The sequence below is a fragment of the Oncorhynchus kisutch genome, unplaced genomic scaffold (genome assembly GCF_002021735.2).
Source record: "Oncorhynchus kisutch isolate 150728-3 unplaced genomic scaffold, Okis_V2 scaffold4029, whole genome shotgun sequence".
Lineage (NCBI taxonomy): Eukaryota > Metazoa > Chordata > Actinopteri > Salmoniformes > Salmonidae > Oncorhynchus > Oncorhynchus kisutch.
The window spans coordinates 106,087-118,862 of NW_022265974.1; the positions used below are offsets into that span (position 1 = coordinate 106,087).

At 40.6% G+C, this 12,776-nt stretch overlaps 18 non-coding genes across 18 annotated transcripts; all 18 read right to left on the minus strand.

Moving 5' to 3' along the window:
- Nucleotides 1-616: 616 nt before the first annotated feature.
- trnah-gug (transfer RNA histidin (anticodon GUG)) lies at nucleotides 617-688 on the minus strand. The gene has a single exon. It is a non-coding gene; the product is annotated as a tRNA-His (tRNA).
- Nucleotides 689-972: 284 nt separating this feature from the next.
- Nucleotides 973-1,046, minus strand: trnat-agu (transfer RNA threonine (anticodon AGU)). The gene has a single exon. It is a non-coding gene; the product is annotated as a tRNA-Thr (tRNA).
- A 1,215-nt stretch (nucleotides 1,047-2,261) lies between these two features.
- On the minus strand, nucleotides 2,262-2,335 carry trnat-agu (transfer RNA threonine (anticodon AGU)). The gene has a single exon. It is a non-coding gene; the product is annotated as a tRNA-Thr (tRNA).
- Nucleotides 2,336-3,550: 1,215 nt separating this feature from the next.
- Nucleotides 3,551-3,624, minus strand: trnak-cuu (transfer RNA lysine (anticodon CUU)). Its single transcript has one exon. It is a non-coding gene; the product is annotated as a tRNA-Lys (tRNA).
- An 859-nt stretch (nucleotides 3,625-4,483) lies between these two features.
- On the minus strand, nucleotides 4,484-4,555 carry trnah-gug (transfer RNA histidin (anticodon GUG)). Its single transcript has one exon. It is a non-coding gene; the product is annotated as a tRNA-His (tRNA).
- A 284-nt stretch (nucleotides 4,556-4,839) lies between these two features.
- trnat-agu (transfer RNA threonine (anticodon AGU)) lies at nucleotides 4,840-4,913 on the minus strand. Its single transcript has one exon. It is a non-coding gene; the product is annotated as a tRNA-Thr (tRNA).
- An 860-nt stretch (nucleotides 4,914-5,773) lies between these two features.
- Nucleotides 5,774-5,845, minus strand: trnah-gug (transfer RNA histidin (anticodon GUG)). The gene has a single exon. It is a non-coding gene; the product is annotated as a tRNA-His (tRNA).
- Nucleotides 5,846-6,129: 284 nt separating this feature from the next.
- trnat-agu (transfer RNA threonine (anticodon AGU)) lies at nucleotides 6,130-6,203 on the minus strand. The gene has a single exon. It is a non-coding gene; the product is annotated as a tRNA-Thr (tRNA).
- Nucleotides 6,204-7,062: 859 nt separating this feature from the next.
- On the minus strand, nucleotides 7,063-7,134 carry trnah-gug (transfer RNA histidin (anticodon GUG)). Its single transcript has one exon. It is a non-coding gene; the product is annotated as a tRNA-His (tRNA).
- A 284-nt stretch (nucleotides 7,135-7,418) lies between these two features.
- On the minus strand, nucleotides 7,419-7,492 carry trnat-agu (transfer RNA threonine (anticodon AGU)). Its single transcript has one exon. It is a non-coding gene; the product is annotated as a tRNA-Thr (tRNA).
- An 860-nt stretch (nucleotides 7,493-8,352) lies between these two features.
- trnah-gug (transfer RNA histidin (anticodon GUG)) lies at nucleotides 8,353-8,424 on the minus strand. Its single transcript has one exon. It is a non-coding gene; the product is annotated as a tRNA-His (tRNA).
- Nucleotides 8,425-8,708: 284 nt separating this feature from the next.
- Nucleotides 8,709-8,782, minus strand: trnat-agu (transfer RNA threonine (anticodon AGU)). Its single transcript has one exon. It is a non-coding gene; the product is annotated as a tRNA-Thr (tRNA).
- Nucleotides 8,783-9,642: 860 nt separating this feature from the next.
- Nucleotides 9,643-9,714, minus strand: trnah-gug (transfer RNA histidin (anticodon GUG)). The gene has a single exon. It is a non-coding gene; the product is annotated as a tRNA-His (tRNA).
- A 284-nt stretch (nucleotides 9,715-9,998) lies between these two features.
- Nucleotides 9,999-10,072, minus strand: trnat-agu (transfer RNA threonine (anticodon AGU)). The gene has a single exon. It is a non-coding gene; the product is annotated as a tRNA-Thr (tRNA).
- An 860-nt stretch (nucleotides 10,073-10,932) lies between these two features.
- On the minus strand, nucleotides 10,933-11,004 carry trnah-gug (transfer RNA histidin (anticodon GUG)). The gene has a single exon. It is a non-coding gene; the product is annotated as a tRNA-His (tRNA).
- Nucleotides 11,005-11,288: 284 nt separating this feature from the next.
- trnat-agu (transfer RNA threonine (anticodon AGU)) lies at nucleotides 11,289-11,362 on the minus strand. Its single transcript has one exon. It is a non-coding gene; the product is annotated as a tRNA-Thr (tRNA).
- Nucleotides 11,363-12,222: 860 nt separating this feature from the next.
- On the minus strand, nucleotides 12,223-12,294 carry trnah-gug (transfer RNA histidin (anticodon GUG)). Its single transcript has one exon. It is a non-coding gene; the product is annotated as a tRNA-His (tRNA).
- A 284-nt stretch (nucleotides 12,295-12,578) lies between these two features.
- Nucleotides 12,579-12,652, minus strand: trnat-agu (transfer RNA threonine (anticodon AGU)). Its single transcript has one exon. It is a non-coding gene; the product is annotated as a tRNA-Thr (tRNA).
- Between the last annotated feature and the right edge of the window lie 124 nt (nucleotides 12,653-12,776).

Here is a 12,776-nt window from a genome sequence, read left to right on the forward strand (position 1 = left end):
GGAAGGAAAGTAGCTTTTGGTGGTCCTAAAAGTAGCTAGAAGTCGCTAAATGACGTCATCACATAATTTTCATAATTGGCCAAGTGGATGTAATTGTGATTGACGCTGTAGGAGAGAGGAATAACGTCGCGGAAGAGACAAAAAGTGAGTAAAAAACATCCTAAGTATGTTTAGAACAAAAATGGAACTTTCTTCTGTCGATTCTTGTCTTTTTTCTGAATATTCACTAAATATAGCGACAAAGTCGCTAAGTTGGCAACACTGGTGAGAGGTGGGTAGCGAGATATCAGTAATCAATTGTAATCACATACTATTTCTTCTTAATTATGGTCATTCGAGGACAGTACATTTTTCATTTGGGTCTCGAGATGAATAAACTCAAGAACCTCTGACATGGATTCTTAAACTATGATTTGGGACCCAAAGGGGTTATTAACATGTCATAGGTGGGTCGCGAGATATGAGTAAACATTCAGAATCATGCACTATTTCTTCATAATGTTGGTAGTTCGAGGACACTGCATTTCTCATTTGGCTCTCAAGCTTAAAAATGGTAAAAACAGCATAGTAAGTCTTAACTCGTTCAAAAAACAACCCTTCTAAAATTTCTTTGCAGTGCCGTGACCCGGATTCGAACCGGGGTTGCTGCGACCACAACGCAGAGTACTAACCACTATACGATCACGGCTGGCTTCAAGAGCTGGCTTTGTAAAGCCTACATAGGCTGTGAAAGTGATGTGCACAAGCTGGCTAAACTCTTTTCATTTTGGCCTCGATAATGAATCAACTGAAGAAACAGTCGAGCTTTACACAGTCGGCAGGTTTTTTCTCATTCGAAAAGTGCCCTTTTTCCGTGACATTGGAATATCTCAATTGCATCCTCCTCACGTCATCTCTAATTCTCTAAACCCATTGGTGAGAAAACCTGAGTGCCCTCCCCTCTGACCTTCTCCGGCAATGTGAACAATAAAAAGGTACTGCTGAGATTTGAACTCAGGATCTCCTGTTTACTAGACAGGCACTTTAACCAACTAAGCCACAGCACCCATAAAAGTCATATATGTTGCAGATGTGAACACCCACACCTATTTGAATCAAACCAATCTCATTCATTTAACCCACATCTCTGTCTAGCAAAATCACATCACAAAAGAGATGTATTTTACTAATATTGGAAGCGATACAGACACCTTCAATTCTCTAGCAACAGGGTTTCTTAAGCTACGTTTTGGGACGCAAAGTGGGCCTGAGCAGGTCAAAGGCAGTGTTGCCAAATCCTCAGGAAGGAAAGTAGCTTTTGGTGGTCCTAAAAGTAGCTAGAAGTCGCTAAATGACGTCATCACATAATTTTCATAATTGGCCAAGTGGATGTAATTGTGATTGACGCTGTAGGAGAGAGGAATAACGTCGCGGGAGAGACAAAAAGTGAGAAAAAACACCCTAAGTATGTTTAGAACTAAAATGTAACTTTCTTCTGTCGATTCTTGTCTTTTTTCTGAATATTCACTAGATATAGCGACAAAGTCGCTAAGTTGGCAACACTGGTGAGAGGTGGGTAGCGAGATATCAGTAATCAATTGTAATCACATACTATTTCTTCTTAATTATGGTCATTCGAGGACAGTACATTTTTCATTTGGGTCTCGAGATGAATAAACTCAAGAACCTATGACATGGATTCTTAAACTATGAGTTGGGACCCAAAGCAGTTATTAACATGTCATAGGTGGATCGCGAGATATGAGTAAACATTCAGAATCATACACTATTTCTTCATAATGTTAGTCGTTCGAGGACACTGCACTTCTCATTTGACTCTCGAGCTTAAAAATGGTAAAAACGTCTGAAACAGCATAGTAAGTCTTAACTCGTTCAAAAAACAACCCTTCTAAAATTACATTGCAGTGCCGTGACTCGGATTCGAACCGGGGTTGCTGCGACCACAACGTGGAGTACTAACCACTATACGATCACGGCTGGCTTCAAGAGCTGGGTTTGAAAAGCCTACATAGGCTGTGAAAGTGATGTGCACAAGCTGGCTAAACTCTTTTCATTTTGGCCTCGATAATGAATCAACTGAAGAAACAGTCGAGCTTTACACAGTCGGCAGGTTTTTTCTCATTCGAAAAGTGCCCTTTTTCCGTGACATTGGAATATCTCAATTGCATCCTCCTCACGTCATCTCTAATTCTCTAAACCCATTGGTGAGAAAACCTGAGTGCCCTCCCCTCTGACCTTCTCCAACAATGTGAACAATAAAAAGGTACTGCTGAGATTTGAACTCAGGGTCTCCTGTTTACTAGACAGGCACTTTAACCAACTAAGCCACAGCACCCATAAAAGTCAAATATGTTGCAGATGTGAACACCCACACCTATTTGAATCAAACCAATCTCATTCATTTAACCCACATCTCTGTTTAGCAAAATCACATCACAAAAGAGATGTATTTTACTAATATTGGAAGCGATACAGACACCTTCAATTCTCTAGCAACAGGGTTTCTTAATCTACGTTTTGAGACGCAAAGTGGGCCTGAGCAGGTCAGAGGCAGTGTTGCCAAATCCTCAGGAAGGAAAGTAGCTATTGGTGTTCCTAAAAGTAGCTAGAAGTAGCTAAATGACATCATCACACAATTTTCATAATTGGCCAAGTGGATGTAATTGTGATTGACGCTGTAGGAGAGAGGAATAATGTCGCGGGAGAGACAAAAAGTGAGTAAAAAACACCCTAAGTATGTTTAGAACTAAAATTTAACTTTCTTCTGTCGATTCTTGTCTTTTTTCTGAATATTCACTAAATATAGCGACAAAGTCGCTAAGTTGGCAACACTGGTGAGAGGTGGGTAGCGAGATATCAGTAATCAATTGTAATCACATACTATTTCTTCTTAATTATGGTCATTCGAGGACAGTACATTTTTCATTTGGGTCTCGAGATGAATAAACTCAAGAACCTCTGACATGGAACTTAAACTATGATTTGGGACCCAAAGCAGTTATTAACATGTTATAGGTGGGTCGCGAGATATGAGTAAACATTCAGAATCATACACTATTTCTTCATAATGTTAGTCGTTCGAGGACACTGCACTTCTCATTTGACTCTCGAGCTTAAAAATTGTAAAAACGTCTGAAACAGCATAGTAAGTCTTAACTCGTTCAAAAAACAACCCTTCTAAAATTACTTTGCAGTGCCGCGACCCGGATTCGAACAGTGGTTGCTGCGACCACAACGCAGAGTACTAACCACTATACGATCACGGCTGGCTTCAAGAGCTGGCTTTGTAAAGCCTACATAGGCTGTGAAAGTGATGTGCACAAGCTGGCTAAACTCTTTTCATTTTGGCCTCGATAATGAATCAACTGAAGAAACAGATGAGCTTTACACAGTCGGCAGGTTTTTTCTCATTCGAAAAGTGCCCTTTTTCCGTGACATTGGAATATATCAATTGCATCCTCCTCACGTCATCTCTAATTCTCTAAACCCATTGGTGAGAAAACCTGAGTGCCCTCCCCTCTGACCTTCTCCGCCAATGTGAACAATAAAAAGGTACTGCTGAGATTTGAACTCAGGATCTCCTGTTTAAGAGACAGGCACTTTAACGAACTAAGCCACAGCACCTATGAAAGTAATATATTTTGCAGATGTGAACACCCACACCTATTTGAATCAAACCAATCTCATTCATTTAACCCACATCTCTGTCTAGCAAAATCACATCACAAAAGAGATGTATTTTACTAATATTGGAAGCGATACAGACACCTTCAATTCTCTAGCAACAAGGTTTCTTAAGCTACGTTTTGGGACGCAAAGTGGGCCTGAGCAGGTCAGAGGCAGTGTTGCCAAATCCTCAGGAAGGAAAGTAGCTATCGGTGGTCCTAAAAGTAGCCAGAAGTCGCTAAATGACATCATCACATAATTTTCATAATTGGCCAAGTGGATGTAATTGTGATTGACGCTGTAGGAGAGAGGAATAATGTCGCGGGAGAGACAAAAAGTGAGAAAAAACACCCTAAGTATGTTTAGAACTAAAATTTAACTTTCTTCTGTCGATTCTTGTCTTTTTTCTGAATATTCACTAGATATAGCGACAAAGTCGCTAAGTTGGCAACACTGGTGAGAGGTGGGTAGCGAGATATCAGTAATCAATTGTAATCACATACTATTTCTTCTTAATTATGGTCATTCGAGGACAGTACATTTTTCATTTGGGTCTCGAGATGAATAAACTCAAGAACCTCTGACATGGATTCTTAAACTATGATTTGGGACCCAAAGGGGTTATTAACATGTCATAGGTGGGTCGCGAGATATGAGTAAACATTCAGAATCATGCACTATTTCTTCATAATGTTGGTCATTCGAGGACACTGCATTTCTCATTTGGCTCTCGAGCTTAAAAATGGTAAAAACGTCTGAAACAGCATAGTAAGTCTTAACTCGTTCAAAAAACAACCCTTCTAAAATTTCTTTGCAGTGCCGTGACCCGGATTCGAACCGGGGTTGCTGCGACCACAACGCAGAGTACTAAGCACTATACGATCACGGCTGGCTTCAAGAGCTGGCTTTGTAAAGCCTACATAGGCTGTGAAAGTGATGTGCACAAGCTGGCTAAACTCTTTTCATTTTGGCCTCGATAATGAATCAACTGAAGAAACAGTCGAGCTTTACACAGTCGGCAGGTTTTTTCTCATTCGAAAAGTGCCCTTTTTCCGTGACATTGGAATATCTCAATTGCATCCTCCTCACGTCATCTCTAATTCTCTAAACCCATTGGTGAGAAAACCTGAGTGCCCTCCCCTCTGACCTTCTCCAACAATGTGAACAATAAAAAGGTACTGCTGAGATTTGAACTCAGGGTCTCCTGTTTACTAGACAGGCACTTTAACCAACTAAGCCACAGCACCCATAAAAGTCAAATATGTTGCAGATGTGAACACCCACACCTATTTGAATCAAACCAATCTCATTCATTTAACCCACATCTCTTTTTAGCAAAATCACATCACAAAAGAGATGTATTTTACTAATATTGGAAGCGATACAGACACCTTCAATTCTCTAGCAACAGGGTTTCTTAATCTACGTTTTGAGACGCAAAGTGGGCCTGAGCAGGTCAGAGGCAGTGTTGCCAAATCCTCAGGAAGGAAAGTAGCTATTGGTGGTCCTAAAAGTAGCTAGAAGTAGCTAAATGACATCATCACACAATAGTCATAATTGGCCAAGTGGATGTAATTGTGATTGACGCTGTAGGAGAGAGGAATAACGTCGCGGGAGAGACAAAAAGTGAGTAAAAAACACCCTAAGTATGTTTAGAACTAAAATTAAACTTTTTTCTGTCGATTCTTGTCTTTTTTTTGAATATTCACAAAATATAGCGACAAAGTCGCAAAGTTGGCAACACTGGTGAAAGGTGGGTAGCGAGATATCAGTAATCAATTGTAATCACATACTATTTCTTCTTAATTATGGTCATTCGAGGACAGTACATTTTTCATTTGGGTCTCGAGATGAATAAACTCAAGAACCTCTGACATGGATTCTTAAACTATGATTTGGGACCCAAAGCGGTTATTAACATGTCATAGGTGGGTCGCGAGATATGAGTAAACATTCAGAATCATGCACTATTTCTTCATAATGTTGGTCGTTCGAGGACACTGCATTTCTCATTTGGCTCTCGAGCTTAAAAATGGTAAAAACGTCTGAAACAGCATAGTAAGTCTTAACTCGTTCAAAAAACAACCCTTCTAAAATTTCTTTGCAGTGCCGTGACCCGGATTCGAACCGGGGTTGCTGCGACCACAACGCAGAGTACTAACCACTATACGATCACGGCTGGCTTCAAGAGCTGGCTTTGTAAAGCCTACATAGGCTGTGAAAGTGATGTGCACAAGCTGGCTAAACTCTTTTCATTTTGGCCTCGATAATGAATCAACTGAAGAAACAGTCGAGCTTTACACAGTCGGCAGGTTTTTTCTCATTCGAAAAGTGCCCTTTTTCCGTGACATTGGAATATCTCAATTGCATCCTCCTCACGTCATCTCTAATTCTCTAAACCCATTGGTGAGAAAACCTGAGTGCCCTCCCCTCTGACCTTCTCCAACAATGTGAACAATAAAAAGGTACTGCTGAGATTTGAACTCAGGGTCTCCTGTTTACTAGACAGGCACTTTAACCAACTAAGCCACAGCACCCATAAAAGTCAAATATGTTGCAGATGTGAACACCCACACCTATTTGAATCAAACCAATCTCATTCATTTAACCCACATCTCTGTTTAGCAAAATCACATCACAAAAGAGATGTATTTTACTAATATTGGAAGCGATACAGACACCTTCAATTCTCTAGCAACAGGGTTTCTTAATCTACGTTTTGAGACGCAAAGTGGGCCTGAGCAGGTCAGAGGCAGTGTTGCCAAATCCTCAGGAAGGAAAGTAGCTATTGGTGGTCCTAAAAGTAGCTAGAAGTAGCTAAATGACATCATCACACAATTTTCATAATTGGCCAAGTGGATGTAATTGTGATTGACGCTGTAGGAGAGAGGAATAACGTCGCGGGAGAGACAAAAAGTGAGTAAAAAACACCCTAAGTATGTTTAGAACTAAAATTAACTTTCTTCTGTCGATTCTTGTCTTTTTTCTGAATATTCACTAAATATAGCGACAAAGTCGCTAAGTTGGCAACACTGGTGAGAGGTGGGTAGCGAGATATCAGTAATCAATTGTAATCACATACTATTTCTTCTTAATTATGGTCATTCGAGGACAGTACATTTTTCATTTGGGTCTCGAGATGAATAAACTCAAGAACCTCTGACATGGATTCTTAAACTATGATTTGGGACCCAAAGCGGTTATTAACATGTCATAGGTGGGTCGCGAGATATGAGTAAACATTCAGAATCATGCACTATTTCTTCATAATGTTGGTCGTTCGAGGACACTGCATTTCTCATTTGGCTCTCGAGCTTAAAAATGGTAAAAACGTCTGAAACAGCATAGTAAGTCTTAACTCGTTCAAAAAACAACCCTTCTAAAATTTCTTTGCAGTGCCGTGACCCGGATTCGAACCGGGGTTGCTGCGACCACAACGCAGAGTACTAACCACTATACGATCACGGCTGGCTTCAAGAGCTGGCTTTGTAAAGCCTACATAGGCTGTGAAAGTGATGTGCACAAGCTGGCTAAACTCTTTTCATTTTGGCCTCGATAATGAATCAACTGAAGAAACAGTCGAGCTTTACACAGTCGGCAGGTTTTTTCTCATTCGAAAAGTGCCCTTTTTCCGTGACATTGGAATATCTCAATTGCATCCTCCTCACGTCATCTCTAATTCTCTAAACCCATTGGTGAGAAAACCTGAGTGCCCTCCCCTCTGACCTTCTCCAACAATGTGAACAATAAAAAGGTACTGCTGAGATTTGAACTCAGGGTCTCCTGTTTACTAGACAGGCACTTTAACCAACTAAGCCACAGCACCCATAAAAGTCAAATATGTTGCAGATGTGAACACCCACACCTATTTGAATCAAACCAATCTCATTCATTTAACCCACATCTCTGTTTAGCAAAATCACATCACAAAAGAGATGTATTTTACTAATATTGGAAGCGATACAGACACCTTCAATTCTCTAGCAACAGGGTTTCTTAATCTACGTTTTGAGACGCAAAGTGGGCCTGAGCAGGTCAGAGGCAGTGTTGCCAAATCCTCAGGAAGGAAAGTAGCTATTGGTGGTCCTAAAAGTAGCTAGAAGTAGCTAAATGACATCATCACACAATTTTCATAATTGGCCAAGTGGATGTAATTGTGATTGACGCTGTAGGAGAGAGGAATAATGTCGCGGGAGAGACAAAAAGTGAGTAAAAAACACCCTAAGTATGTTTAGAACTAAAATTGAACTTTCTTCTGTCGATTCTTGTCTTTTTTCTGAATATTCACTAAATATAGCGACAAAGTCGCTAAGTTGGCAACACTGGTGAGAGGTGGGTAGCGAGATATCAGTAATCAATTGTAATCACATACTATTTCTTCTTAATTATGGTCATTCGAGGACAGTACATTTTTCATTTGGGTCTCGAGATGAATAAACTCAAGAACCTCTGACATGGATTCTTAAACTATGATTTGGGACCCAATGCGGTTATTAACATGTCATAGGTGGGTCGCGAGATATGAGTAAACATTCAGAGTCATGCACTATTTCTTCATAATGTTGGTCGTTCGAGGACACTGCATTTCTCATTTGGCTCTCGAGCTTAAAAATGGTAAAAACGTCTGAAACAGCATAGTAAGTCTTAACTCGTTCAAAAAACAACCCTTCTAAAATTTCTTTGCAGTGCCGTGACCCGGATTCGAACCGGGGTTGCTGCGACCACAACGCAGAGTACTAACCACTATACGATCACGGCTGGCTTCAAGAGCTGGCTTTGTAAAGCCTACATAGGCTGTGAAAGTGATGTGCACAAGCTGGCTAAACTCTTTTCATTTTGGCCTCGATAATGAATCAACTGAAGAAACAGTCGAGCTTTACACAGTCGGCAGGTTTTTTCTCATTCGAAAAGTGCCCTTTTTCCGTGACATTGGAATATCTCAATTGCATCCTCCTCACGTCATCTCTAATTCTCTAAACCCATTGGTGAGAAAACCTGAGTGCCCTCCCCTCTGACCTTCTCCAACAATGTGAACAATAAAAAGGTACTGCTGAGATTTGAACTCAGGGTCTCCTGTTTACTAGACAGGCACTTTAACCAACTAAGCCACAGCACCCATAAAAGTCAAATATGTTGCAGATGTGAACACCCACACCTATTTGAATCAAACCAATCTCATTCATTTAACCCACATCTCTGTTTAGCAAAATCACATCACAAAAGAGATGTATTTTACTAATATTGGAAGCGATACAGACACCTTCAATTCTCTAGCAACAGGGTTTCTTAATCTACGTTTTGAGACGCAAAGTGGGCCTGAGCAGGTCAGAGGCAGTGTTGCCAAATCCTCAGGAAGGAAAGTAGCTATTGGTGGTCCTAAAAGTAGCTAGAAGTAGCTAAATGACATCATCACATAATTTTCATAATTGGCCAAGTGGATGTAATTGTGATTGACGCTGTAGGAGAGAGGAATAACGTCGCGGGAGAGACAAAAAGTGAGTAAAAAACACCCTAAGTATGTTTAGAACTAAAATTGAACTTTCTTCTGTCGATTCTTGTCTTTTTTCTGAATATTCACTAAATATAGCGACAAAGTCGCTAAGTTGGCAACACTGGTGAGAGGTGGGTAGCGAGATATCAGTAATCAATTGTAATCACATACTATTTCTTCTTAATTATGGTCATTCGAGGACAGTACATTTTTCATTTGGGTCTCGAGATGAATAAACTCAAGAACCTCTGACATGGATTCTTAAACTATGATTTGGGACCCAAAGCGGTTATTAACATGTCATAGGTGGGTCGCGAGATATGAGTAAACATTCAGAATCATGCACTATTTCTTCATAATGTTGGTCGTTCGAGGACACTGCATTTCTCATTTGGCTCTCGAGCTTAAAAATGGTAAAAACGTCTGAAACAGCATAGTAAGTCTTAACTCGTTCAAAAAACAACCCTTCTAAAATTACATTGCAGTGCCGTGACCCGGATTCGAACCGGGGTTGCTGCGACCACAACGCAGAGTACTAACCACTATACGATCACGGCTGGCTTCAAGAGCTGGCTTTGTAAAGCCTACATAGGCTGTGAAAGTGATGTGCACAAGCTGGCTAAACTCTTTTCATTTTGGTCTCGATAATGAATCAACTGAAGAAACAGTCGAGCTTTACACAGTCGGCAGGTTTTTTCTCATTCGAAAAGTGCCCTTTTTCCGTGACATTGGAATATCTCAATTGCATCCTCCTCACGTCATCTCTAATTCTCTAAACCCATTGGTGAGAAAACCTGAGTGCCCTCCCCTCTGACCTTCTCCGCCAATGTGAACAATAAAAAGGTACTGCTGAGATTTGAACTCAGGATCTCCTGTTTACTAGACAGGCACTTTAACCAACTAAGCCACAGCACCCATAAATGTCATATATGTTGCAGATGTGAACACCCACACCTATTTGAATCAAACCAATCTCATTCATTTAACCCACATCTCTGTCTAGCAAAATCACATCACAAAAGAGATGTATTTTACTAATATTGGAAGCGATACAGACACCTTCAATTCTCTAGCAACAGGGTTTCTTAAGCTACGTTTTGAGACGCAAAGTGGGCCTGAGCAGGTCAGAGGCAGTGTTGCCAAATCCTCAGGAAGGAAAGTAGCTATTGGTGGTCCTAAAAGTAGCTAGAAGTCGCTAAATGACATCATCACATAATTTTCATAATTGGCCAAGTGGATGTAATTGTGATTGACGCTGTAGGAGAGAGGAATAACGTCGCGGGAGAGACAAAAAGTGAGTAAAAAACACCCTAAGTATGTTTAGAACTAAAATTGAACTTTCTTCTGTCGATTCTTGTCTTTTTTCTGAATATTCACTAAATATAGCGACAAAGTCGCTAAGTTGGCAACACTGGTGAGAGGTGGGTAGCGAGATATCAGTAATCAATTGTAATCACATACTATTTCTTCTTAATTATGGTCATTCGAGGACAGTACATTTTTCATTTGGGTCTCGAGATGAATAAACTCAAGAACCTCTGACATGGATTCTTAAACTATGATTTGGGACCCAAAGCGGTTATTAACATGTCATAGGTGGGTCGCGAGATATGAGTAAACATTCAGAATCATGCACTATTTCTTCATAATGTTGGTCGTTCGAGGACACTGCATTTCTCATTTGGCTCTCGAGCTTAAAAATGGTAAAAACGTCTGAAACAGCATAGTAAGTCTTAACTCGTTCAAAAAACAACCCTTCTAAAATTACATTGCAGTGCCGTGACCCGGATTCGAACCGGGGTTGCTGCGACCACAACGCAGAGTACTAACCACTATACGATCACGGCTGGCTTCAAGAGCTGGCTTTGTAAAGCCTACATAGGCTGTGAAAGTGATGTGCACAAGCTGGCTAAACTCTTTTCATTTTGGTCTCGATAATGAATCAACTGAAGAAACAGTCGAGCTTTACACAGTCGGCAGGTTTTTTCTCATTCGAAAAGTGCCCTTTTTCCGTGACATTGGAATATCTCAATTGCATCCTCCTCACGTCATCTCTAATTCTCTAAACCCATTGGTGAGAAAACCTGAGTGCCCTCCCCTCTGACCTTCTCCACCAATGTGAACAATAAAAAGGTACTGCTGAGATTTGAACTCAGGATCTCCTGTTTACTAGACAGGCACTTTAACCAACTAAGCCACAGCACCCATAAAAGTCATATATGTTGCAGATGTGAACACCCACACCTATTTGAATCAAACCAATCTCATTCATTTAACCCACATCTCTGTCTAGCAAAATCACATCACAAAAGAGATGTATTTTACTAATATTGGAAGCGATACAGACACCTTCAATTCTCTAGCAACAGGGTTTCTTAAGCTACGTTTTGGGACGCAAAGTGGGCCTGAGCAGGTCAGAGGCAGTGTTGCCAAATCCTCAGGAAGGAAAGTAGCTATTGGTGGTCCTAAAAGTAGCTAGAAGTCGCTAAATGACATCATCACATAATTTTCATAATTGGCCAAGTGGATGTAATTGTGATTGACGCTGTAGGAGAGAGGAATAACGTCGCGGGAGAGACAAAAAGTGAGTAAAAAACACCCTAAGTATGTTTAGAACTAAAATTGAACTTTCTTCTGTCGATTCTTGTCTTTTTTCTGAATATTCACTAAATATAGCGACAAAGTCGCTAAGTTGGCAACACTGGTGAGAGGTGGGTAGCGAGATATCAGTAATCAATTGTAATCACATACTATTTCTTCTTAATTATGGTCATTCGAGGACAGTACATTTTTCATTTGGGTCTCGAGATGAATAAACTCAAGAACCTCTGACATGGATTCTTAAACTATGATTTGGGACCCAAAGCGGTTATTAACATGTCATAGGTGGGTCGCGAGATATGAGTAAACATTCAGAATCATGCACTATTTCTTCATAATGTTGGTCGTTCGAGGACACTGCATTTCTCATTTGGCTCTCGAGCTTAAAAATGGTAAAAACGTCTGAAACAGCATAGTAAGTCTTAACTCGTTCAAAAAACAACCCTTCTAAAATTACATTGCAGTGCCGTGACCCGGATTCGAACCGGGGTTGCTGCGACCACAACGCAGAGTACTAACCACTATACGATCACGGCTGGCTTCAAGAGCTGGCTTTGTAAAGCCTACATAGGCTGTGAAAGTGATGTGCACAAGCTGGCTAAACTCTTTTCATTTTGGCCTCGATAATGAATCAACTGAAGAAACAGTCGAGCTTTACACAGTCGGCAGGTTTTTTCTCATTCGAAAAGTGCCCTTTTTCCGTGACATTGGAATATCTCAATTGCATCCTCCTCACGTCATCTCTAATTCTCTAAACCCATTGGTGAGAAAACCTGAGTGCCCTCCCCTCTGACCTTCTCCACCAATGTGAACAATAAAAAGGTACTGCTGAGATTTGAACTCAGGATCTCCTGTTTACTAGACAGGCACTTTAACCAACTAAGCCACAGCACCCATAAAAGTCAAATATGTTGCAGATGTGAACACCCACACCTATTTGAATCAAACCAATCTCATTCATTTAACCCACATCTCTGTCTAGCAAAATCACATCACAAAAGAGATGTATTTTACTAAT